Here is a 25,396-nt window from a genome sequence, read left to right on the forward strand (position 1 = left end):
GTGCTAAATTGAAACTTGGGCTTGGAAATTCAAAAACTTATAGGCTCTAATGATGTCATTAAGACTGAAGAGCAATTAGCTGATGAATTACATAAACCAATATTCACAAAGTTTCAGAGAAGGAAAGTTTATTCCAAGGAAGTTGATTATATCTGGTCTGCTGATTTGATTGAACTCAATAATGATAAGGGGTACAAGTATGCTTTAACCGTTATTGATTTGAGGAGTAGATATGCGTGGGTTGTCCCTTTAAAAAACAAAACAGGTAATACTCTTATGTTAGCTTTTCAACAGATATTTAATAAAAGTAAGAGAAAACCTAAAAAATTGTGGACTGATGAGGGTAGAGAGTTTTATAACAAGACATTTATGAATTTTCTAAAAAATAACAGTATTACATTATACAGTACCTTTAATGAAGGGAGGGCAGTTGTTGTTGAATGTTTTAATCGTACCTTAAAAGAGAGACTATATAAAAAATTCACACAACTCGGTTCACAACAATGGTCATCTTTTATTCAGGATATTGTGGATAAGTATAATGACACGATTCACACGGCAACAAATATGAAACCATCAGAAACATTTACAAAATTAAAATATGAAAAAGAGATTAATGTCAGAAAACCTAAGTTCAAAGTTGGTGATATCGTAAGAATATATAGGTGGAAATCTCATTTTGAAAAGGGTTTTACTAAACGATGGACGAAAGAACTTTTTAAAATTGTTGATGTAATAGATACGGTTCCTTGGACTTATAAGATATATGATTTGGAAGGGGAAGAGATTTTAGGTTCATTTTATTCACAGGAATTACAAAAGACAAAGATAAATTGAAATTTTTTGACTCCGCCCCTTTTTGGCTCCACCCACACAAGCCCCCGCCCACACAAGCCCCGCCCACACAAACCCCACCACACACAAACCCCTCACAAGCTCCAATAAATTGAAATTTTTTGACTCCCCCCCTTTTTGACTCCGCCCACACACGCCCCTCCCACCGAAGCCCCGCCCACACAAACCCCACACAAACCCCACACAAACCCCACACAAACCCCACACAAGCCCCACACAAGCTCCACACAAAAACTCCACACAAGCTCTACACACACAAACCCCACACAAGCTCCACCCATATTCATCATATTCACATAATTAGTGATTAGTTAATTAGTTCCCCACACACACAACATGTTTATTTAATTAAAAATTATCCACCCATCCACACAAGCTCCACTCCCCATCTCTCCACCCATCCATTTATCCACACAAACCTCATCCACATAAGCCTCATCCACATTCACCCCTCCCACACAAGCTCCACCCACATAAACCCCTGCCCACATAAACCCCTCCCACATAAGCCCTGCCTACACAAGCTCCACACAAAAACTCCACACATAAACCCTGTCCACATAAACCCCTCCCACACAAGCTCCACCCACATAAACCCCTCCCACACAAGCCCCGCCCACACAAGCCCCACCCACACACACCCCGCCCACACAAGCTCCTCCCACACACACCCCACCCACACAAGCCCCACCGAAGCCCCGCCCACACAAGCCCCACCCCCCTCATCCCCCCTGTGCGCCCCCCACCTTTGACCCACCACCTCCCTCACCCCACCCCCACCCTTCCCCACACACACATGGGGAGGGGAGGGATGGGATGAGGGGGTGATGGGTCATTGGGGGAGCGCACCTACCCCCCCCCTCTCCCCCTCGTTCATGTCTTGATTCTTTTTTTGTAATTCAGAATCAAGTAATTGTAAACAAAACAAATATAATTTATTAATATTGAAAATATTAAATATTCATTTGCGAGAATGTATAATCTTTCCCAGCAATCTTCTTCAGATGTCTTGTGATTTCGAAACTCAGACACCATATTCTGTTTTGAAACAAAAAGTGGATAATAATTAGGTTTTATAAAGATAATTACATGGTAATATGAGTAAGCCTCGTTGGCCACTGAATTAACACACCAGGAGCCTGTCATCCTTTCAAGGTCAATAAAATGAATTCCAGTGTACTGACAAAACCACGTCCAAACTAATGATGCAACCAACATAAGGCGACATTCTAAAGAGAGAGTGATATTAATAATAATTCAGAAATATTTACCTCCAGAAAATCATGTGTTGTACGAGTGATATTAATAATAATTCAGAAATATTTACCTCCAGAAAATCATGTGTTGTACAAGATTGCTTCAACAGCTGATGTTGTGCGATAGTGCTGAAAAAAAAATAATAAGTCAAAGGTATAGATGAAGAGACAGACAGAGAGAGATACAAACAGACAGGGAAAACAACACACACACACACACGCACACACACACACACACACACACACACACACACACACACACACACACACACACACACACACACACACACACACACACACACACACACACACACACACACATACACACACACATAGACACACACACGTGCCTCACCATTGGTTTAATTCATTTGAGATCAGAGACCAGTCATTATAAATCATTGACCTCTTCAATAAGAGCAGAGAGAGGTAGGTAGAAAGACAGACAGAGAGAGAGACGCACACACACGTGTCTCACCATTGGTTTAATTCCTTCGAGATGAGAGGACGTGATAAGACTTCGTGCCACTCATTGTAAATGTCTTTCAATTCTCTTCTAAAATCATTGATCTCTTCAATAAGAGTATTAATTTCATGAACCACGTCGTGATATGTAAACTCAATTTCTTCCAATGCCCTGTCAGGGAAAAAATATATATATCAGAATTATCATGATTTAATTAATAATCATTTGCTTCATCGTTCAAAGAGAAAACCATACACAAACTTACCAACTCTGTAGTGGGCTGTTGTCTTCATCGGAAGAAAGATCGCCCATGCCTCAGTTGTAAAAATGAAAATCCCGTCTGGCAGAAACTTTGTCTGGCGAACTGCTTATAAAGCAACGATGAGGAGATTGCTTAATCATTGGGTGTGGCCACAGGAAATGACAAGCTTCTCTTAATGATCTCATCTGGCCACCGCCCGAGTTGCAAATCATTTTTGTACATAAACCACGCCATAAAAAAAGTTTTCAGTTCGTGTTCTGAGATAAAATATAAACACGAGACCTTGTCTCACAGAATAGTTCCTATTTTTTCACAGCATGACAGTCCAAAACCACTTCCTCATTCACACAGCACGGCCGTGTCAAAAAACACTTCCTCATTTTCACGGCATGAACTGAAAACATTTGAAACAAAACTTTTTTTATGGCGTGGTTTATGTACAAAAATGATTTGCAACTCGGGCGGTGGCCAGATGAGATCATTAAGAGAAGTTTATCATTTCGTAATGGCACAAAAGGGGTATCTTAAAAAATATAAAGATTCAAATGTTTTGTTTTTCAATATTTTAGATGGGGATTATTGTGCAAAGAAAATTAAACTATTGAAGGAATTTGAGAATGAACAAATGTTTATAGGTTCAATGAGTGAGCTAAACAATATGCATTGGTTATTTGATAAAGAGTGCCACGAGGCTTAGACGTTTCAGATATTTCTTTAGAATCACCTTTAACAAATCTTTATCTTGTTGTATGGGTTATTTGATAAAGAGTGTCCCGGGGCTTAGACGTTTCAGATATTTCTTCAGAATCACCTTTAACAAATCTTTATCTTGTTGTATGGGTTATTTGAATAGAGAGTGCCCCGAGGCTTCGACGTTTCAGATATTTCTTTAGAATCACCTTTAACAAATCTTTATCTTGTTGTATGGGCTATTTGAATAGAGAGCCCCTAGGTTAAAAGGGGAAATAAAAAAATGACCGTTTTTACAGCCATTTTTCCCTGCTGTGCAGGGGTTTGGCTTTTTCTTGAGGCAATGTTTTATGGCCGGATGCCCTTCCTGACGCCAACCCTGGTCGCCTCTTACGACACACAGGGATATGGTACACCTATTCTAACCGGGGCATACACCGGGACCAGTACACTGGCACTCATTTCGCCGACCTCGGAAGGATGGCAGGCTGAGTCAACCCCCTGGTGTTAATTCAGCAGCCAACGGGGCTTGAACTCAGGACCCTGGGATCCCAAGCCGCCACCCTAACCACTAAGCCAACACCAGGCTCCAGGTTAAAAGGGGAGACAAATAAATATACCTTGGGCTAAAAAGGGGATTTATTGTTTTAGGGGAAAAAAAAGAAAAATTTCATGGCTGAAAATCCCCCATTCATTTACATGGGGGAAAAGTGAGCCAGAACCAGTATTCTTACCCTACTGATACGGCTCAGCAGCAATCTGAGTCATATGGGACACCGATGCTGTTAATGAACGCTGCTACGACGGAAACTCAAGGAACCCCCCGGGGCACCTCCGACACTGAGGATGGAGAAAAACCCGAGGAATCGGATACCTCGACCTCGACAAACTCCTCAGCCACTACTTCGGTTGGTAAATTCTTCTTTTGTGGGTATAAAAGACACCTCCGCAACAAATGCCCGGCCAGGGATGCCACATGCATGAACTGTGACAAGAAAGGGCATTATGCCAGGGTATGCAAATCTACTCTTAGGAGAAATAAACCCACTTCTGCGGCCCTCTACTCACAAAAGAAACTAACTGCGGCTTCACCGGGAAATCTATCCAAGGTTATCATCAACGTGCGAATTAATGGGCATATGGCTGAGGCTCTGATTGATACCGGTAGCTCTGAAAGTTTCGTCAACAGCTCGCTAGTGAAGGGCAGGAAATGGAAGATCCACCCAACAGACAATACGGTATGCATGGACTCCACATCACTACAGTCCCGCATACGAGGGTACTGCAATGTTGAATTGGACGTAAAAGGGTACACGCATCGGGATGTAAGGGTACTGGTGCTTCGTGATTTATGCGCAGACGTAATTCTGGGTCATAATGTCCTCAAGCAGCACACGAGCGTCGAAATACCCTTTGGAGGAAGCAAACCTCGTCTAATTCTAAATGCTCTGACCACCGCAGAGGTATCGTCCCCCAGCTGTTTGCTAACTTGTCGCCGGACTGTAAACCGATGGCGATCAAATCGCGACGATATACCACTGCCGATATGAACTTCATCACTTCTGAGACCAAGCGATTACTGGAAGAAGGTATTATAGAACCGAGCGATTCGCCATGGCGCGCGCAGGTGTTGGTGACCAGCAGCCAGAACCACAAGAAACGAATGGTTGTCGATTACTCTCAAACGGTCAATCACTTCACCCAACTCGATGCCTACCCTTTGCCGCGCATAGACGAGATGGTCGAACGCGTTGCCAATTATAAAATATTCAGCACCATCGATTTGCGAAGCGCCTATCATCAAATTCCCATCCAAGAGGAAGACAAACCTTACACCGCGTTCCAGGCAGGTAGACGCCTCTACCAATTCAGTAGGATTCCGTTCGGTGTCACGAATGGAGTAGCTTGCTTCCAACGAGTTATGCACGACATCATCTCGGCTGAAAACCTCAAAGACACTTTTGTTTACGTGGACAATGTCACGGTGTGCGGTAAAGATCGGGGGGAACATGATATGAATCTGGATAGATTCTTGAGCATTGCTAGAAAATACAATCTGACCCTCAACTACGAGAAATGCGTATTCTCGGCAAGGTCAATTAATCTTCTCGGCTACACAATAGCCGACGGCACGATTAAGCCCGATCCTGAACGATTGCGCCCACTTCGTGAGCTACCCCCACCTCATGACCTGCAGACAATGCGTCGGGTGATCGGGATGTTCGCTTACTACGCGAGATGGATCCCCCAATACTTCGAGAAAATACATCCCCTAGTGCATTGCAAAAACTTCCCACCAGATTCCGCTGTTGTAAAAGCTTTCCACAGCCTCAAAGACGATATCAGTAATTCCGTGGTATTATCGATCGACAGCTCGGTGCCGTTCGTGGTGGAAACAGACACTTCCGATCACGCGATAGCTGCGACGCTCAATCAGTCCGGCCGACCCGTCGCGTTCTTCTCGAGAACTCTCTCTGGAAGCGAGCAGAGACACTCGGCAATAAAGAAGGAAGCGTACGCTATTGTCGAAGCCCTGCGTAAATGGAGACATTATTTATTGGGAAACCACTTCACACTCGTCACGGACCAGCGATCCGTTGCATTCATGTTTGATGGGAAAAATAACGGGAAAATTAAGAATGAAAAATAACGGGAAAATTAAGAATGAAAAATAATGAGATGGCGGATAGACCTACCTTGCTCCAGTTACGACATTGTTTTCCGGCCCGGGAGGGAAAACCCTGCTGCAGATACCTTCCCTCGGGTCTACTGTTCGGCGACAATCAGTCGGGCTTTGCAAGACCTCCATGTGTCTCTGTGCCACCCGGGGGTAACCAGAATGGCACATTTCGTGCGCAGACAAAACCTTCCCTATTCTATCGAAGATATTAAACAAATGAATGCTTCATGCCCTGTTTGTGCTGAACTAAAACCCAGATTATATGGCGCGGCATCTGGCAGGTTGATCAAGGCCACTTCACCCTTCGAGAGACTAAATATCGACTTCAAAGGGCCCCTGCCGACCGAGACAGACAACAGATACATACTCACTTTTGTTGATGAATACTCAAGGTTCCCTTTCGCATTTCCGTGCTCAGATATGACCTCGGGCACTGTCGTGAAATGTCTGTCGGACCTCTTCGCTATGTTTGGGAAACCTTCGTACATACATTCAGACAGAGGGCCGTGTTTCATGTCGGCCGGGCTAAAACAGTTCCTATTTAAGCACGGCATAGCAACTAGTCGAACGACGGGTTACAACCCACAGGGTAATGGGCAGGTGGAACGGTATAATGGAATCATTTGGAAAGCCGGAACTCTGGCGCTGAAATCGAGAGGGCTGGGGCCCGAGCGGTGGGAGGTTACCCTTCTCGACGCTCTGAATTCCATACGCTCTGTGCTCTGTACGTCCACCAATGCAACTCCTCATGAACGAATGTTTACTCACCAGCGACGTTATGTTGACGGCCAAACGGCGCCCAACTGGCTAATCTATCCTGGAACAGTGTTCATGAAATGCCCGGTACGACAAAGCAAGTATGAACCCATGGTGGAGGAGGTCGAACTCATCGATGCTAATCCAGAGTATGCTCATGTCAGACTTCCTGATGGCAGGGAGACCACTGTGTCGGTTCGCCATTTGGCTCCCTCAGGTACTCCTCCCGCAGGTACACCACCATCTGGCACTCCTCCCTCTGACATTCCCTCCCCAGGTGTTTCTCCCCCAGGAACTCCACCCGGGAATGGTGGTGACAGAGCTGCCGCGTTCCACCCGAGAGCGATCGAGGAGTCATCCCCGGCACGAGTCGAGGCTCCCCAAGAGGATCGGAAGCCTCCCTCAAGTGAAACCGCCATTTACTCCCGGAGAGGTCGACGGATAAAACCCCCTCGCCGACTCGATCTGTTAAGGGGATTATCGGCATCCTCGATGCTCATGCTCCTATATGCTCATTATATCATATATCGATGCTCATTACCATGCTCCTACAACTCAAAATAATCCTCACTGCTTGGCATGTATGCTTCTGTAGTTTAAATAGTTCGCGCTGCTTGAAATGTATACTCCCATAGCGCTGAAGTAATCATTGTGCGTTAGTTGGGCCTCTAGTTACATTTTAAAGACGGGGAGAATGTGGTGAATTGAAGGACATGACGCGTGATCACGTCGCGCGGCTCACGCACGGGATAGATAAAGCCAAGATTCCGCGCGGTCGGGGGGATTGTCCCTGGGGCATTGTCATTTACGGCGGCGGTCCACTTGGTGCTCGTTGAATGGTAAGAATTGAGAGTATACCGGAATCCGCGCTAATTGCTGATTTATTTTGCGGTGATCTACTGACTGCACATGTATACATTGCTACATTTGTACTCCTTGCTGCACCTGTATCCCCTGATGTGCCCGGAGAAGCGGCTTCAATCAAGTGGAATAAAGCCTACACTGAAGGTTTTTCCCTCACTTTCATTTCAGTTGGTGGGCTCCTTTTTTCTCATGCACGGGGAGTCTTGTTTTGTTCCCTTTCAAGGAACTTCGACACAGGAAGCGACCATTAGGCCCATCAAAGCATGTGTCATAATTACCTCCCTCTGGTTGTTTGTCCGTTCTCTATCCTTTTTAAATGCTAAGCATCGCGCAAGGAAGCAGCACATACCATTTTAGAAATCTTTAGTTTGACACCAGGACAGGGTTTGCACCACTGACCTCACAGATTCAGAGAGGATACTCGAACCGTTACACCACCAAGCATGGCACAAGTTATCTAGCCGACCCCACAATAAACTGCGAATAATTTTGGTGGAAGTAGTAGTGGTACTAGTACCATGTCAGTACCTGGATGGGAAACTGCCTGGGAACACCGGGTGTTGTCGGCTTTCTTTTTTCTCCTGCACGGGGAGTCTTGCTTAGTTCCCTTTCAAGGAACTTCAACACAGGAAGCGGCCATGAGGCCCATCAAACATGTGTCATTATTACATCCCTATGGTTGTTTGTCTGTTGTCTATCCTTTTTAAATGCTGACCATGGCGCAAGGAAGCAGCACATACCATTTTAGAAATCTTTAGTTTGACACCAGGACAGGGTTTGAACCACTAACCTCACAGATTCAGAGAGGATACTCGAACCGTTATACCACCAAGCATGGCACAAGTTCTCTGGCCGACCCCACAAGAAACTGCGAATAATTGGTATGGAAGTAGTAGTAGTAGTAGTGGTAGTAGTACCAGGTCAGTACCTGGATGGGAAACTGCCTGGGAACACCGGGTGTTGTTGGCTTCATTTTTTTCTCCTGCACGGGGAGTCTTGTTTCGTTCCCTTTCAAGGAACTTCGACACAGGAAGCGGCCATAAGGCCCATCAAAGCATGTGTCATGATTACCTCCCAATGGTTGTTTGTCCGTTCTCTATCCTTTTTAAATGCTGAGCATCGCGCAAGGAAGCAGCACATACCATTTTAAAAATATTTAGTTTGACACTAGGACAGGGTTTGAACCACTGACCTCAAAGATTCAGAGAGGATGCTCTAACGGTTATACGACCAAACATGGCACAAGTTTTCTGGCCGACCCCACAAGAAACTGAGAATAATTGGGGTGGAAAGTAGTCGTAGTAGTAGTGTTAGTAATACCAGGTCAGTTCCTGGTCAGCACCTGGATGGGAAACTGCCTGGGAACAACGGGTGTTGTTGGCTTCTTTTTTTCTCCTGCACGGGGTGTCTTGTTTAGTTCCCTTTCAAGGAACTTCGACACAGGAAAACGGCCATAAGGCCCATCAAAGCATGTGTCATTATTACCTCCCTATGGTTGTTTGTCCGTTCTCTATCCTTTCTAAATGCTGAGCATCGCGTCAGGAAGCAGCACATACCATTTTTAAAATATTTAGTTTGACACCAGGACAGGGTTTGAACCACTGACCTCACAAATTCAGAGGAAACTCCATCGGTTATACGACCAAAGATGGCACAAGTTATCTGGCCGACCCCACAAAAAACTGAGAATAATTGGGGTGGAAGTAGTAGTAGTAGTGTTAGTAGTACTAGGTCAGTACCTGGTCAGTACCTGGATGGGAAACTGCCTCGGAACACCGGGTGTTGTTGGCTTCATTTTTTCTCCTGCACGGGGAGTCTTGTTTCGTTCCCTTTCAAGGAACTTCGACAGAGGAAGCGGCCAGAAGGCCCATCAAAGCATGTGTCATTATTACCTCCCTCTGGTTGTTTGGCCGTTCTCTATCCTTTTTAAATGCTGAGCATCGCGAAAGGAAGCAGCACATTCCATTTTAAAAATCTTTAGTTTGACACCAGGACAGGGTTTGAACCACTGACCTCACAGATTCAAAGAGGATACTCCAACCGTTATACCTCCAAGCATGGCACAAGTTCTCTGGCCGACCCCACAAAAAACTGAAAATAATTGGGGTGGAAGTAGTAGTAGTTACAGTGTTAGTCGTACCAGGTCAGTACCCGGTCAGTACCTGGATGGGAAACTGCCTGGGAACACCGGGTGTTGTTGGCTTCTTTTTTCTCCTGCACGGGGAGTCTTGTTTCGATCCCTTTCAATGAACTTCGACACAGGAAGCAGCCATTCGGCCCATCAAAGCATGTGTCATTATTACATCCCTATCGTTGTTTGTCCATTCTCTATCCTTTTTAAATGCTGAGCATCGCGCAAGGAAGCAGCACATACCATTTTAAAAATATTTAGTTTGACACCAGGACAGGGTTTGAACCACAAACCTCACAGATTCAGAGAGGATGCTCTAACGGTTATACGACCAAACATGGCACAAGTTTTCTGGCCGACCCCACAAGAAACTGAGAATAATTGGGGTGGAAAGTAGTAGTAGTTTTAGTCGTGCCAGGTCAGTTCCTGGTCAGTACCTGGATGGGAGACTGCCTGGGAATAACGGGTGTTGTCGGCTTCATTTTTTCTCCTGCACGGGAGTCTTGTGTCGTTCCATTTCAAGGAACTTGGACACAGGAAAAGGCCAGAAGGCCCATCAAAGCATGTGTCATTATGACCTCCCTTTGGTTGTTTGTCAGTGCTCTATCCTTTTTAAATGCTGAGTATCGCGCAAGAAAGCAGCACATACTATTTAAAAATCTTTAGTTTGACACCAGGACAGGGTTTGAACCACTTACCTCACATATTCAGAGAGGATACTCCATTGGTTATACTACCAAATATGACACAAGTTCTCTGGCCAATCCCACAAGAAACTGCAAATAATTGGGGTAGAAGTAGTAGTGGTAGTATTATTAGTTGTCATAGTACCAGGTCAGTACTTGGATGGGAAACTGCCTGGGAACACCGGGTGTTGTTGGCTTCTTTTTTTCTCCTGCACGGGGTGTCTTGTTTCGTTCCCTTTCAAGGAACTTCGACACAGGAAGCGGCCATGAGGCCCATCAAAGCCTGTGTCATTGTTACCTCCCTCTGGTTGTTTGTCTGTTCTCTATCCTTTTTAAATGCTAAGCATCGGGCAAGGAAGCAGCACATACCATTTCAGAAATCTTTAGTTTGACACCAGGACAGGGTTTGTACCACTGACCTCACAGATTCAGAGAGGATACTCGAACCGTTATACCACCAAGCATGGCACAAGTTCTCTGGCCGACCCCACAAGAAACAGAGAATAATTGGGGTGGAAGTATTGGTAGTATTATTAGTTGTCGTAGTACCAGGTCAGTACCTGGTCGGGAAACTGCCTGGGAACACCGGGTGTTGTCAGCTTGTTTTTTCTCCTGCACGGGAAATCTTGTTATGTTCCCTTTCAAGGAACTTCGACACAGGAAGCGGCCATTCGGCCCATGAAAGCATGTGTCATTATTACCCCCCTCTGGTTGTTTGTCCGTTCTCTATCCTTTTTAAATGTTGAGCATCGCGCAAGGAAAAGGCACATACCATTTTAAAAATCTTTACTTTGACACCAGGACATGCTTTGAACCACTGACCTCACAGATTCAGAAAGGGTACTCTAACTGTTATACCACCAAGCATGGCACAAGTTATCTGGCCGACCCCACAAAAAACTGAGAATAATTGGGGTGGAAATAGTACTAGTCGTAGTAGTGTTCATAGTACCAGGTCAGTACCTGGTCAGTACCTGGATGGGAAACTGCCTGGGAACACCAGGTGTTGTTGGCTTCATTTTTTCTCCTGCACGGGGAGTCTTGTTTCGTTCCTTTTCAAGGAACTTCGACACAGGAAGCAGCCATAAGGCCCATGAAAGCATGTGTCATTATTACATCCCTATCGTTGTTTGTCCGTTCTCTATACTTTTTAAATGCTGAGCATCGCGCAAGGAAGCAGCACATACCATTTTAAAAAATATTTAGTTTGACACCAGGACAGGGTTTGAACCACTAACCTCAAAGATTCAGAGAGGATGCTCTAACGGTTATACGACCAAACATGGCACAAGTTTTCTGGCCGACCCCACAAGAAACTGAGAATAATTGGGGTGGAAAGTAGTAGTAGTAGTCGTGGTAGTAGTGTTAGTCGTACCAGGTCAGTTCCTGGTCACCACCTGGATGGGTAACTGCCTGGGAACAACGGGTGTTGTTGGCTTCTTTTTTTCTCCTTCACGGAGAGTCTTGTTTAGTTCCCTTTCAAGGAACTTCGACACAGGAAAAGGCCATAAGGCCCATCAAAGCATGTGTCATTATTACCTCCCTATGGTTGTTTGTCCGTTCTCTATCCTTTTTTAAATGCTGAGCATCGCGTAAGGAAGCAGCAGATACCATTTTAAAAATCTTTCGTTTGACACCAGGACAGGGTTTGAACCACTGAACTCACAGATTCAGAGAGGAAACTCCATCGGTTAGACTACCAAACATGGCACAAGTTCTCTGGCCGACCCCACACGAAACTGCGAATAATTGGGGTGGAAGTAGTAGAAGTAGTAGTGGTGGTAGTAGTACCATGTCAGTACCTGGTCAGTACCTGGATGGGAAACTGCCTGGGAACACGGGTGTTGTTGGCTTCTTATTTTCTCCTGCACGGGGAGTCTTGTTTCGTTCCCTTTCAAGGAAATTCGACACAGGAAGCGGCCATTCGGCCCATGAAAGCATGTGTCATGATTACCTCCCGATGGTTGTTTGTCCGTTCTCTATCATTTTTAAATGCTGAGCATTGCGCAAGGTAGCAGCACATACCATTTTAAAAATCGTTAGTTTGACACCAGGTAAGGGTTTGAACCACTGACCTCACAGATTCAGAGAGGATACTCCAACCGTTATACCACCAAGCATGGCACAAGTTGTCTGGCCGACCCCACAAGAAACTGCGAATAATTGGGGTGGAAGTAGTAGAAGTAGTAGTAGTGGTAGTAGTACCATGTCAGGACCTAGATGGGAAACTGCCTGGGAACACCGGGTGTTGTCGGCTATCTTTTTTCTCTTGCACGGGGAGTCTTGTTTCGTTCCCTTTCAAGGAACTTCGACACGGGAAATGGCCATAAGGCCCATCAAACCATGTGTCATTATGACCTACCTATGGTTGTTTGCCATTTTCTATCCTTTTTAAATGCTGAGCATCGCGCAAGGAAGCAGCACATACCATTTTGAAAATCTTTGGTTTGACACCAGGACAGGGTTTGTACCACTGACCTCACAGATTCAGAGAGGATACTCGAACCGTTATACCACCAAGCATGGCACAAGTTATCTGGCCGACCCCACAAAAAACTGAGAATAATTGGGGTGGAAGTAGTAGTAGTAGTAGTAATAGTAGTAGTAGTGTTCGTAGTACCAGGTCAGTACCTGGTCAGTAGCTGGATGGGAAACTGCCTGGAACACGGGTGTTGTTGGCTTCATTTTTTTCTCCTGCACGGGGAGTCTTGTTTCGTTCCCTTTCAAGGAACTTCGACACAGGAAGCGGCCATAAGGCCCATCAAAGAATGTGTCATTATTACATCCCTATCGTTGTTTGTCCGTTCTCTATCCTTTTTAAATGCTGAGCATCGCGAAAGGAAGCAGCACATACCATTTTAAAAATATTTAGTTTGACACCAGGACAGGGTTTGAACCACTAACCTCACAGATTCAGAGAGGATGCTCTCACGGTTATACTACCACACATGGCACAAGTTCTCTGGCCGACCCCACAAGAAACTGCGAATAATTGGGTTGGAAGTAGTAGTAGTAGTAGTAGTAGTAGTAGTAGTAGTAGTAGTAGTAGTAGTAGTAGTAGTAGTGGTAGTAGTACCATGTCAGTACCTGTTCAAAAAAGCCATGTTCATTTATAAAAATCCGTGTTCATGTTCAAAAAAGCCATGTTCGAGTAAAAAAAAAGCCGTGTTCGTGTTAAAAAAAAGTCATGTTTGTGTTTAAAAAAGCCGTGTTCGTGTTCAAAAAAGCCATGCTTGTGTTAAAAAAAAGCCGTGTTCGTGTTAAAAAAAAAGCCGTGTACGTGTTAAAAAAAAAGCCGTGTACGTGTTAAAAAATCCGTGTTAGTGTTCAAAATGCATGTTTGTGTTTAAAAAAAAGACATGTTTGTGTTAAAAAAAAAAAGCCGCGCTCGACCACGTGTTCAAAAAAGCCATGTTCGTGTACAAAAAAGCCTTGTTTGTGTTAAAAAAGAAAAAGCCGTGTTCGTATTCAAAAACCGTGTTCCTGTTTAAAAATCCGTGTTCGTGTTTAAAAAAAGCCATGTTTGTGTTTAAAAAAAAGCCGTGTTCGTGTTCAAAAAAGCCATGTTTATGTTAAAAAAAAGACATGTTTGTGTTAAAAAAAAAGCCGTGCTCGACCCCGTGTTCAAAAAAGCCATGTTTGTGTTTAAAAAAAGCCGTGTTTGTGTTCAAAAAAGCCATGCTTGTGTTAAAAAAAAGCCGTGTTCGTGTTAAAAAAAGCCATGTTTATGTTAAAATAAGCCGTGTTCGTGTTCAAAAAAGCTGTGTTGCTGTTTAAAAAAAGCCGTGTTCGAGTTGAAAAAAGCCGTGTTCGTGTTCAAAAAGCCGTGTTTGTGTTCAACAAAGCCGTTTTCATGTTCAACAAAGCGGTATTTGTGTTAAAAAAAAAAGCCGTGTTTGTGTTAAAAAAAAGCCGTGTTTGTGCTAAAAAAAAAAAGCTGTGCTCGACCCCGTGTTCAAAAAGCCATGTTTTTTTTTTTTAAAGCCATGTTCATGTTCAAAAAAGCCTTGTTTGTGTTAAAAAAAAAGCCGTGTTCGTGTTCAAAAAAGCCGTGTTCCTGTTTAAAAAAGCCGTGTTCGAGTTTAAAAAAGCCATGTTTGTGTTAAAAAAAGCCGTGTTTGTGTTAAAAAAAAGCCGTGTTTGTGTTCAACAAAGCCGTGTTCGTGTTCAACAAAGCCGTGTTTGTGTTAAAAAAAAAGCCGTGTTTGTGTTTTTAAAAAAAGCCGTTTTTGTGCTAAAAAAAAAAGCTGTGCTCGACCCCGTGTTTAAAATGCCATGTTTGTTTTTTTTTTAAAAAGCCATGTTCATGTTCAAAAAAGCCTTATTTGTGTTAAAAAAAAAAGCCGTGTTCGTGTTCAAAAACGCCGTGTTCCTGTTTTAAAAAGCCGTGTTCGAGTTTAAAAAAGCCATGTTTGTGTTTAAAAAAAAAACCGTGTTCGTGTTCAAAAAAGCCATGTTTGTGTTAAAAAAAAGCCATGTTTGTGTTTAAAAAAGCCGTGTTCATGTTCAAAAAAGCCATGCTTGTGTTTAAAAAAAGCCGTGTTTGTGTTCAAAAAAGACATGTTTGTGTTAAAAGAAAGCCGTGTTTGTGTCAAAAAAAATCATGTTTGTGTTTAAAAAAAGCCGTGTTCGTGTTCAAAAAAGCCATGTTTGTGTTAAAAAAAGCCATGTTTGTGTTTAAAGAAAGTTTGAAATGTTCAAATATTTCTTCATTACTCCACCCTCCGTCATGCCATCCCTCATCCTTCAGACAGGCAGGCTGCAGCCTCTTCCCTCTTGAGATCTTGAAAAGAATCACAAACTGATCAAACACTTGGAATCTGTCTTTCACTCCTGACAAAACTCACAATCTCTCTCTCTCTCTTTTAGTGCTTTTCATGTTGCGAAAACCTCTCAAAGAGTCATATTGGTCTTGAAGAAATGAGAGTACGACTTGTATACCTGCAGAGCTTGTGGAACACGTTACCCCACGCAGCATTCAAGTATCAACTGTACTTCAATTGTAGTAGGATACAGTATTTACCGGTGTATAAACGGCACTTTTTATTTTCCAAAAAAGATAAGAGTTAGGGTTGCGGTTAATACATGGGTTTAAAAAAATAATTCAGTCTTAAAATCGATCAATGCTCAATTTCAATGATATTCCTAATGAACACTTTTGTTGCAGTCGGAACTGCTGTTAAGCTCAAGCTCCGTTTAAATATTGAAAATCGGTTCAGGTTAATAGTTGGTACAGTATTTTATTATCCGTGTTGGGAAATTAAATAAATAAATAAATAAATGGAGACACACACCGGTAGAGTTGAGGTGTGCCAAATATATAGAGCAGCTAATGCAGCAGCTAATGTTCGGAGCTGATGTGATGATGAACTTGTCTTGACTGGAGAGAACGGATTTTAAGGAAGACCCATCAGCTTTCGCAAATTGCCAAACAAGTCTGTGCCTTGGGGATTCTACATTCACTGTCCAAGAGATGCCCACAATATATATATATATATATATATATATATATATATATATATATATATATATATATATATATATATATATATATATATATATATCTATAAAATATATATATATATAAAATATATATATTGTTGTGGTTACCAAATTCGCAAACCACCATTCAGGTCCCTTAGGTGAGATATCTCGGTAAGTACATGTGTAGTTAGGCCCAAACCCGTTGTCTAGTGGGAATACATGTCATTTATGCGTGCTGCGACTCTTCAGGATAGCCGTTTTTCTTTTACTATCTTTAATTTGGACCAACCGCCATTGTTACCACCACATCAACCACCCACCGCGGCGCCGCTTCACGTCACACCTCGCAACCGTCGCATCGCCACCGTTCTTGCGCCGCTTGTGGGTACCAGTGTTGGACTCGTGCAGGGCGCGCGCCGAACAGCGTGTACAAAACCACGGATTTTCCACTTCAAAAACGGATCAAAAACGACACACGCCCACTTTTGTTCCGTCCAATCGGTGAGCGAGGGGCGATTTGGCCCCGCCCCCAGGGCGTTGGAGGGCGATCGATATATGCAAATTTATGGATCAAAAAGCATTAACGCCCACTTTTTCTCGGGCCAATGGGGAGCGAGGTGAAAGGTCGAAGGGAGGGGGTCAAAGATGAGAGAGCGAAGCCACGGGGCTGATATAAGCGACCGCGTTCGTCAGTCAAGTGGGACAGAGAGTTAAGACTTCGCGGGCGGTGGAGTTGGGAAGAAGGAGCAAGAAGGAGCTGGTCATCGTCGTGTGCGTTGGAGTCGGAGCGGAGGGGACGGAGCTGTGGAGAGGCGGCGAGGGCAGACGAGGGGGTGCTCGCGTCGTGCAGGGAGCTGCACCCCAGGGAGGCCGACGGCGCGACCTGGCCGAGGTGGAGACGCTCGTCGCGGGACTCGAGGCAGAGTAGGAATCCTCTATACCCCGAGCATCAGCAACCCCCTCCTGTTTCCCCCCGCGCTGAGATAGTGCGACCAAGGGGCCCCTTTCCCACCCCCTACCAGACACTGCCCGCGAGGCCCGCGGAGTTGAGGCACCATCGCCGCTCCGCGTCTCATCACCAGACGGGTAGGCCCGACCCGGTCTCGGCCTCAGGCCCGCCTCATCTTTGAGGGTGTTCTTTTCCTTGGTTTTGGGTATGTGTTGTCGGCGCCGTCTGTGAAGTAAAATTGTATAAGTGTTGCCGTGTGCTCGCGTAATCGGTATTAGATCTGCATTGTCGCATTTGCTTTTTGTGTAAAATTTGCATTGTGTTTCTTTTCCTTTTGTATGTGCTTTTGGTGGAATTGTATATGTGCGCTTTCCGTTCATCGCGAATAAATGTGCTTTGTGTTGAACTGTTTCCCGCTTCGCTTCGTCATTTCTTTCATTGAATCCTCATCTTGCTTCACGTAAAGGGTTGGTAGTGGGCTGAATACGCCCGATAATGAATCGAACCGTCGAGGTCGACGAATAACACCGCTCGGTTATCCCGATAGTACGGAACGGGTCGCTTAAGTGGCCCGTGTCCGAAGTCGACCTGCGGCGAGGTGCGATCGCCCGGTCTACCCTCCGCGTGGGTACTTAGGTAGGTCGAATTTGGCGAGCAACCCTATCCCACGCGGGGGCTGATTGGCTCGATCGCGGTGAGACCGAAAGGTCCACCCGTGACTGGTTCCCGGCGTTAGTCCGAGAGGGTCACGACTGGATTGTCCGTCCGGTGGGCGACGTGCCGCGATTCGAGTTACGTGGCCGTCAGCACGCCGGCGGGCGCGAATCCGCAACAATATATATAAAATATATATATATATATATATATATATATATATATATATATATATATATATATATATATATATATATATATATATATATATATATATATATATATATATATATAAAATGTATATATATACATTTATGGTCTGAGCTCATAGAAGAGCGAGGAAATAGAACAGATCAGGACAGAACAGAACAAAGTGAACAGAAGGAGAAAAGGGAAACACCAGCAGCAGGGTGGAAGGAGAAATGTAACGATACGGACAAAGGATGCAGGTAATGATAAGGGGCAGGGAGAATGCAAGTGGTGGACAAGATGGATAAGTCAGCAAAATTTTGGGAGGGGTCGGGGTGGTTTAATGTGTGTCAAAAATATTATGGTTTTGGATGAGGGATGACTTGAGATGGTGGTGAGCAGCTGTCTTGAAGACCTGGGGGGAAGAGTGAGATTGCAGAGTATGGAAGGTGGTTCCACAGGCATGAAAAAAAGAGGAATAAATGAGTGGAGGTGGGCAGTGGTTCTGGATAAAGGCAGTTTCATGAAGAGAGGGTTGCTGGTGGACCATGTGCGTCCCGCAGAAACCTGGGGTGGGGGTTGACAAAGCACGGAGATAGCAGAGGGTGCAAGACCAGACATGAAGCAAAAGAAGACAGAGAGACCACCGACCTGTCTGCAATGGCAAAGTGACAGGTCCATAGACTCAGCTTCATATTGAGAGATTACAATGATCTTGAAAGCCTTGGTTTCTAGGGTGTCAAGCTGAGCCAGATGTGAGGCAGTGGTGCCAACCCAGAGGAGAGAGTAGTCCTCCATCAAGCGATGGATTGAAGCCTTGTAGGTGGATCGGAGCTCAGGTGTGCCAAGGAAGGACTTTGCATGATGGAGGAAGCCCAGTCGGTGTCTGGCTTTGGAGGCCAACTTCGAAATGTGGCTTTCCCAAGAGAGGTCATGGCTGAGAGTGAGACACAAGAGTTTGAATGACTGAACCTCTTTGAGAGGGTTTTAAAGAAAATAGATGACAGGGTTTACGGAACGGTCCTCTTTGGAGAGAGAGTGTGTGTGCGATTTCTCAGAATATTCCAAATGTTTGACCAGTTTGTGATTCTACCTCAAGGTTTGAGGAGAGGGAAGAGGCCGCTGCATGTTTGTCAGAGGATGAGGGATGTCATGGCAGAAAGTTGAGCCATCAGCAACAGGAAAATGAGGGTTTTCTCGAGAGCCAGTGAGATCATTGATGAAGACAAGGAATAAAATGGGGATTTGAACAATGCCTTGCGGTACTTCAGTCTTGACAGGGAGAGGATATGAAAGGGTTCCGTTGAGAGACACACATTGGATACGAGAGTGGAGGAAGTCAGGAATCGAAGAGTGGAGTTGGCCTTGGATTGCATGGGCAGAGAGTTTGGAGAGCAAGGTGGGATGTCAGACTATCGAAAGCTCAATCAATATATGTCCAGAGTCGGCCCTAATCTCATGTCTGATATTAAGTGCCTCCATCCATTGTTGGGAGAGTAGAAACAGCATGCCCAAGGTGAAGTGACCAGATCTGAATCCAAATTTATGATCTGAGATGAGGCTGTTGAAGAAAAGGAATGATGTTACGTCAATCAGTGCGATGATAGATTCCATGACCTTGCTGATGATTGGAAGCAAGCTAATTGGTCTGTAGTTAAGGGGATACCGTTTTTGCACCTTTTTCGCTCTGTAATTATGTGATGTTAGCTGATTTCCAAGCAGGTGGAAGATAACCGAGCACAAATGAAAGGGTGAAAAGGGCAGAGAGGGGATGTGTAAGAGCAGCATAGCAGGTTTTTAGGACACGTGGGCTGATGCCGTCTGGACCAGTTGTAGAATCTGAGTCGAGGGTTTCCAGAAACTTTTTCACCTTCTCAGATACAAAAGACACAAAACTCAGTTCCAGCTGAGTATGACTGGGAAGGATGGGTACAGAGAGCGAGGGGTGAGGGACACACGATTCTGAAGCAAACACAGAATTGAGGAATTCAGCCTTCTCACAAGTGGAGTCAGCTGTGGTGCTACTGAAGTGAGGGAAGGGATGGAAGGGTAGTTTCCACTAAAGACAGACTTTACAAGGTGCTACCCGATTTTATGGGAGATAGACCAATTTGAAAGGTCATTCTTGAGATAGGACAGATGTTGTTTTCTGGCTCTCCTGAGAGTAGACACACACTTGTTGTGGGCATTGTGGAATGATTTCAGGTTGCCTTGGGTTAGAGTTGTTTTCCAGGAGAAGAATCCAAGTCTTTTTTTTAAAGCAAATGCCTATGAGTTAACATCAGGGGTAGTTGATACTTTTTTTGTATACCTTGTCGAGGCTCATATGAGAGCGAACACACAACGCACAGCAAGGGGGGCATGAGACAAGAGGGGCGGGAGTGGGAAGGATAAAAGAGTGGAGAACAGAGACATTAGGAGATCTATGGAAGGGAGAGGGATGGGGCGGGGAACATGAGGACATTACAAGATGGACATTGCAGGGACTTTCAGGAAGGAAAGCAGGGAATTGAAGGAGGTGGGCTTGGGTAGATTATCGGGGGCAGAAAAGATCGAGGATTTGGATGGGGGATGATAAGAGATGCTGGTGAACAGCTGTTTTGAAGGCCTGGAGGGAAGAATGGGATTGAATAGAGTGAGAGAGTTTATTCCAAAGGCGGGGAAAAAAAAGAGGCTGAAAGAGTGAAGGTGAGCAGTGATTCGTGATTTTGGTAGTTTTACAAGAAGGGGGTTTTTGGCAGACCTTGAGCACCCTGCTTATCTCAACACATGGTCAAAAGAGCCTGGAGGAGCTGAGGAAGGACAGGAAAAGTTTGAGAAAAAAGTTTGAATTAGAAGGTCCAGTCATGAATGGTTGCCATTTGGGGAAGTTTTTTTGGAAAAGAAAGAGACTGAGTAAGTCATGTCATTTCACAGAACGACTGAGCTGCTCACCTTCATAGATAACTATGTGAACTAACAGTAATTCAACTGGCATGTGCCAATTGCATGAGGAAAAGTGAACATGGTTGAGCAGAAAGCAGATACTCAATAGTTGCGAAGAGAGCTTCGCATGGAGTCAATGGCTTTTGGAGGGTGGGGGATCGCAGAGAGTGGGGGCGTATACCACAAAAATAAAGACTTTAAGCAGAGGCACACAAGACTAAATCTGTGACATAGACATGGGGGTGAGCAGTGAATGGCACAGATTGTGGTGAAGGGAGAAACGAACATACACCACCACCAGTTGTGGAATCAAGCCTGTCACAGTGGAGGAGACAATAACCAGGGAAACACAAAGAAGAGTCTGGAACATCCTGTGAACGAAATGTTTCCATAAAACATGCATTATTTATATCTGGGTTATCTGCAGAAACCTGGATGGACACACTGGTGAAGCTGGAGTGGACCTGACCGAAGTTTAGAGAGGGGAAAGCACAGAGAGGCGAACAATGGCGGAGTTGAGAAGGGACGGGGTGAGTGGAGATGCAATGCACAGGGACCGGGTGAGCAGGGACAGTGTGTTTTTTTGACACGAGTTGGCCCTCACGACAAGTCTGATTACATTTCTGTAAACCCAGTTGTAATCAGAGGAAAAACAAACAAACAAACAAACAAGAAAACGGAGTGAAAACTGAGTGCTCCCTTCCTCCGGCGCCTGGCGATGGCGTCATGCATTGTCTGGATCTGGAATTGGGAAGGAGCGGAGTGCAAAAGGCCCATAAAGGGAGTAACTGCTGAACCTCAAGGCCCATTTTAAAGGGGAGTCGAGCATCAATGTCGCTTGAGTGTGAGCGAGGATTTGTTGGGAATATTTTGAAAGAGTCTGACACATGTTCACTTTTGCAAGACGGCTGAAAATATTTGCATGTCCCATGACTCCCAACAACACGAGAAGATGTTTCCCCGAAAATAACATTGTAAGCCATCTCCAGATGGCTCGCCGTACCTCCAGTAAGCTCACCGTACCTCCAGAGAAGACCGAGTCGCTTCCAATCGCCTTTCCACTTTGAGAAGAGACACAGCTTCTTCAGGAACCTCGAGGCCCATTTTCATGAAGAATTTTGTTTCTTGTGTTTTGTCAAAAATTTGTGGGTCAAAGTTCACCAATAGCTGTCCCGTTTGAGGGTGTCGCACAAGAAGTGTGGCTTGTAGTGCTGGAGGATGTGACAGCATATAATCACAATCGTCATTGAAGTATACTTTGCAATAAATAAATTCATCGCACGTTTCCTGAGGATTAGGCCAACTCCCAAATACTTTTATCATGTGCTACGTCGTCCTTGAATGCACTACTAGTACTACTTCGTTAACCGTCCTAATTAGTCCCAGCATATTTCCACATTTCCGAGCCAAACATCCTCAGGAATACGGTTCAGCAAACGGGGCAAAAGAACAAAGTAATGAGTTCAAAGGATGCATGGCGTTGTTCCTGCAACTCCCTCCTGCCTAAACTCCCAGAATCCAGGCTGACTGCACAACTCAACTCGTTTTATTCCTCTTTTCTCCTGTTTGTAAAAACTGCCTTTTTTTTCTCTGCACAACCACAGACTGGGGAAGATCAATCTTCCAGAAGTTGAAGCAGGCTGTGCACTACCACCTCAGGCCATCCCTCATCCCAACCAGCTATCTTTTTCTCCCACCATTAACCCGACCGAGTCTTAATCCACGAGATATTCGTACCTTCACACAGATTCGGTGGGATTGAAAAAAAATGGCTACAGTGTCGCCAAAAACGTTGTAATCGAGCAAAGGAAGATGCTTCAGAACTGTCAGCCGTGTCAGCCACCCTCAAGCATCGATGCTCTTACCCCCCTCCCCAAAACACCCCACAATCCATCAGAAGTCCTCCCCCAAAACCTCTGATATGGCATATAATGGCACTTTATTCATCCAGAACTAGATGAAGTGTTGTCCCAGACATCAGTGTCCTTGGCCGCCTCCAAGGTTAACGGACCTGAATTTATCTGCTGTGAAGGGCACAGTCCCGAATGCTTGATTAACCTCCGCAATCTTCGAAGATGGATGGAGGTTACTGTTTTCACTCCTTTGTTTGTTTGTTTGTTTGTTTGTTTGTTTGTGAACAGTATTACGGAAAAACTCCTCGACGGATTTTGTCGAAACTTGGTGGGGGGTGAGGTATGGTCCAAGGATCTGCCATTAAATTTTGGACTTAGACCCCCCCTCCCCCCCAAAAAAATTGTTTGAGAAAAATTTTTTTTTTTTTTGCATTTTTACATATTTTAAGTGATTTCCAACCCCCCAAAAAATTGTTTCCCCCCCCCCCCAAAAAAAAGTTCGAGAATTTTTTTTTTTTTTTTGCATTTCTACATGTTTTAAGTGATTTCCAACCCCCCCCCAAAAAAAAATTGTGAGAGAAAAAAACACTTTTTTTTGCATTTCTACATGTTTGAAGTGATTTCCAACCCCCCCCCCAAAAAAAATGGTTAGAGAAAAAAAAGATTTTGCAACTTTTTTTTTCAACAAAATTTCGATTTCTTTTTTTTGCATTTCTTCATGTTTTAAGTGATTTCCACCCCCCCCCCCAAAAAAAAATGTTGGAGAAAAGAACTATAACTCTGTCAGCACTGTTGACATATTTAATGAATAAGATATCAGGTTCACTTGAGTGACCCAGCAGTATTGGCGGCGGAGGTTTTGCACTCTCCCGAGTGCTCCCCCTCTAGTTCAATATGTCAGCATGGGTTGTAGGTGCCATTGATGAACCGATTCCAGACAGTTTTGTGCCCCTACCGAATTTGAAGTGCTGTCCATTTGTCAGGACATCATTCAACTCGCTTTGAGGGGTCAAAAACAAACGCCAAAGTCTGTGAGTTTGATGATGACAATCAGACATTTTATCCGGTTCATCATAGCTGTTGAATTTGATGAACAGTTATGGTCACTGTGCATCACGAGACTGTTGTACGTCTTGAAACTTGTTTCGGTTAAGTAAGAATTCACAAGCTCGCTAATAACATTCCAGCTGGATTTTCAAAGAAGACCCCCGACAAGAATAGTTTGGGATAATATTGATTTTGGCGAGGAAACCCAAACTGGACATAGCGCAACACCACCGCACGAATGGTCTGGAGGTTCAGCGGGTGGTGAATGCTCCGCAGATGGCTCCGAAAGAGTATATTTGAAGAAGGGAAACAGGTCGCTGAAGATTCCACCATTGAGTATTATATTCAAAGGAAAAGACATGGCCCCTTGAATCCTGGCATCACACCGGAATGCTCGTTGAAACAGGAAAAGCATGACGTGGTTGTGAAGGATGCCATTCCCATTGAAATGGCATTCATCCGCTGTAAATATGTCGACACCGGGCTCCGCTTGATCCTGGGATGGTCTGGGTTTCATACAATCCTTCAGGCAGACGAGGTTCTCGATGAGTCTGGCCAACTTTATCTGCCCGTCGGCGAATCTTCACCGATTGATTTGTCAACAATTCATACAATCCTGATGAAAAGTTTGGAGATGGCCAACTCTTTCCAATTCAATCACGTTGTCATTGTCTGTTACAAGGCTATATATGCGAAAGTCCAGGAGACTTGTTGGAGCAATCACCGGTTATCTCACAATGTCGTGGCTGGAATGCGTGAACTCCACACCTGCATGGCATTTCTCGCAGTGATCGGAAAGCGTTTCATGTGATGTGATGATTGAAGCCCAGGCAATCATAGGATCCGTGAATGGTGTCATCTCTGGCCACCGCTACAATCGGTCAATCTGGTGTCAAAATTTCTGAACGAAAGTCTTCACCGCTTGAGGTTCCACAAATTCCTTGATTCCTTATCGGATGGTGAAGTGAGCCACATCATCGCAGTGATGCAGGAAATGCTGCGTTCGTCGATCGGACGGAATTTGAAGCTGTTCTGTCCATGCATGACACTTCTGGTGAGAGATGGGGACAGACAAATCCTGCATTCACCTTCTCGTCTTCCTCCTGGGAAATGGTCGAGATACTTCTCTTCATTCGGGCCACTTGTGAATCTGACTGGGGCCGACATCTTGCTGCAGTAAGCTCATGTTGCCAAGGTATTTTGCATACGATCGTGTGAACTACACGAGGTATTTGACATTGTATTGGGTCGAGATGGTCGCAATGTGCACAACACACCCTGCGTGAACGTGGTGAGTGGACTGTTCGGCGTCAAGACAAACAGGCATTTGCTTCGATTGCCTGCGATCAGGCTGTTGAGCAAACTGTAAATTGAGACTCAAAGACATCCACAGGCATCACGAACTTCAGTCTGAATCGCGGAGCTGTTCATCAATAGATTCCAGTGGAAAATGAGCGTGCCGTGATTGCCCGCCACCGTCAAGATCTGGCTGGATGTCATTCCGACCCTCGTAATCAGAGAAGGATTTAGACAGGATCCAAACTAAGAGGGATGAGGGTCATGTAGAAAGCCTGATATCAACAACAAAGTCCATTGTAAACGCTTTGAACCATGTGTGGACCTGGTGTGCATAAGTTCAGGGGTTGTCG

At 44.7% G+C, this 25,396-nt stretch overlaps 1 protein-coding gene across 16 annotated transcripts in view; it reads right to left on the reverse strand.

The window, feature by feature from the left end:
• Positions 1-1,727: 1,727 nt before the first annotated feature.
• LOC147007548 (dynein axonemal heavy chain 8-like) overlaps positions 1,728-25,396 on the reverse strand; it is a 59,869-nt gene continuing 36,200 nt past the window's right edge. For 13 of the 16 annotated variants that reach the window (XM_085866942.1, XM_085866927.1, XM_085866943.1 and 10 more), the window contains 3 exons: positions 21,871-22,058; positions 2,590-2,748; positions 1,728-2,240 (listed from right to left, as the gene is read on the reverse strand). The gene's annotated coding sequence lies outside the window, so the exon portion shown is untranslated. Of the gene's footprint in view, positions 2,241-2,589; positions 2,749-13,499; positions 15,430-21,870; positions 22,059-23,464; positions 25,290-25,396 lie in introns of those variants that run through there. The other 3 variants (XM_085866924.1, XM_085866925.1, XM_085866926.1) reach the window with 3 other exon arrangements.

This window comes from Eptatretus burgeri, unplaced genomic scaffold (genome assembly GCF_056783735.1).
Source record: "Eptatretus burgeri isolate ZD-2024b unplaced genomic scaffold, Ebu_testis_v1 Ebu_testis_scaffold_116, whole genome shotgun sequence".
Lineage (NCBI taxonomy): Eukaryota > Metazoa > Chordata > Myxini > Myxiniformes > Myxinidae > Eptatretus > Eptatretus burgeri.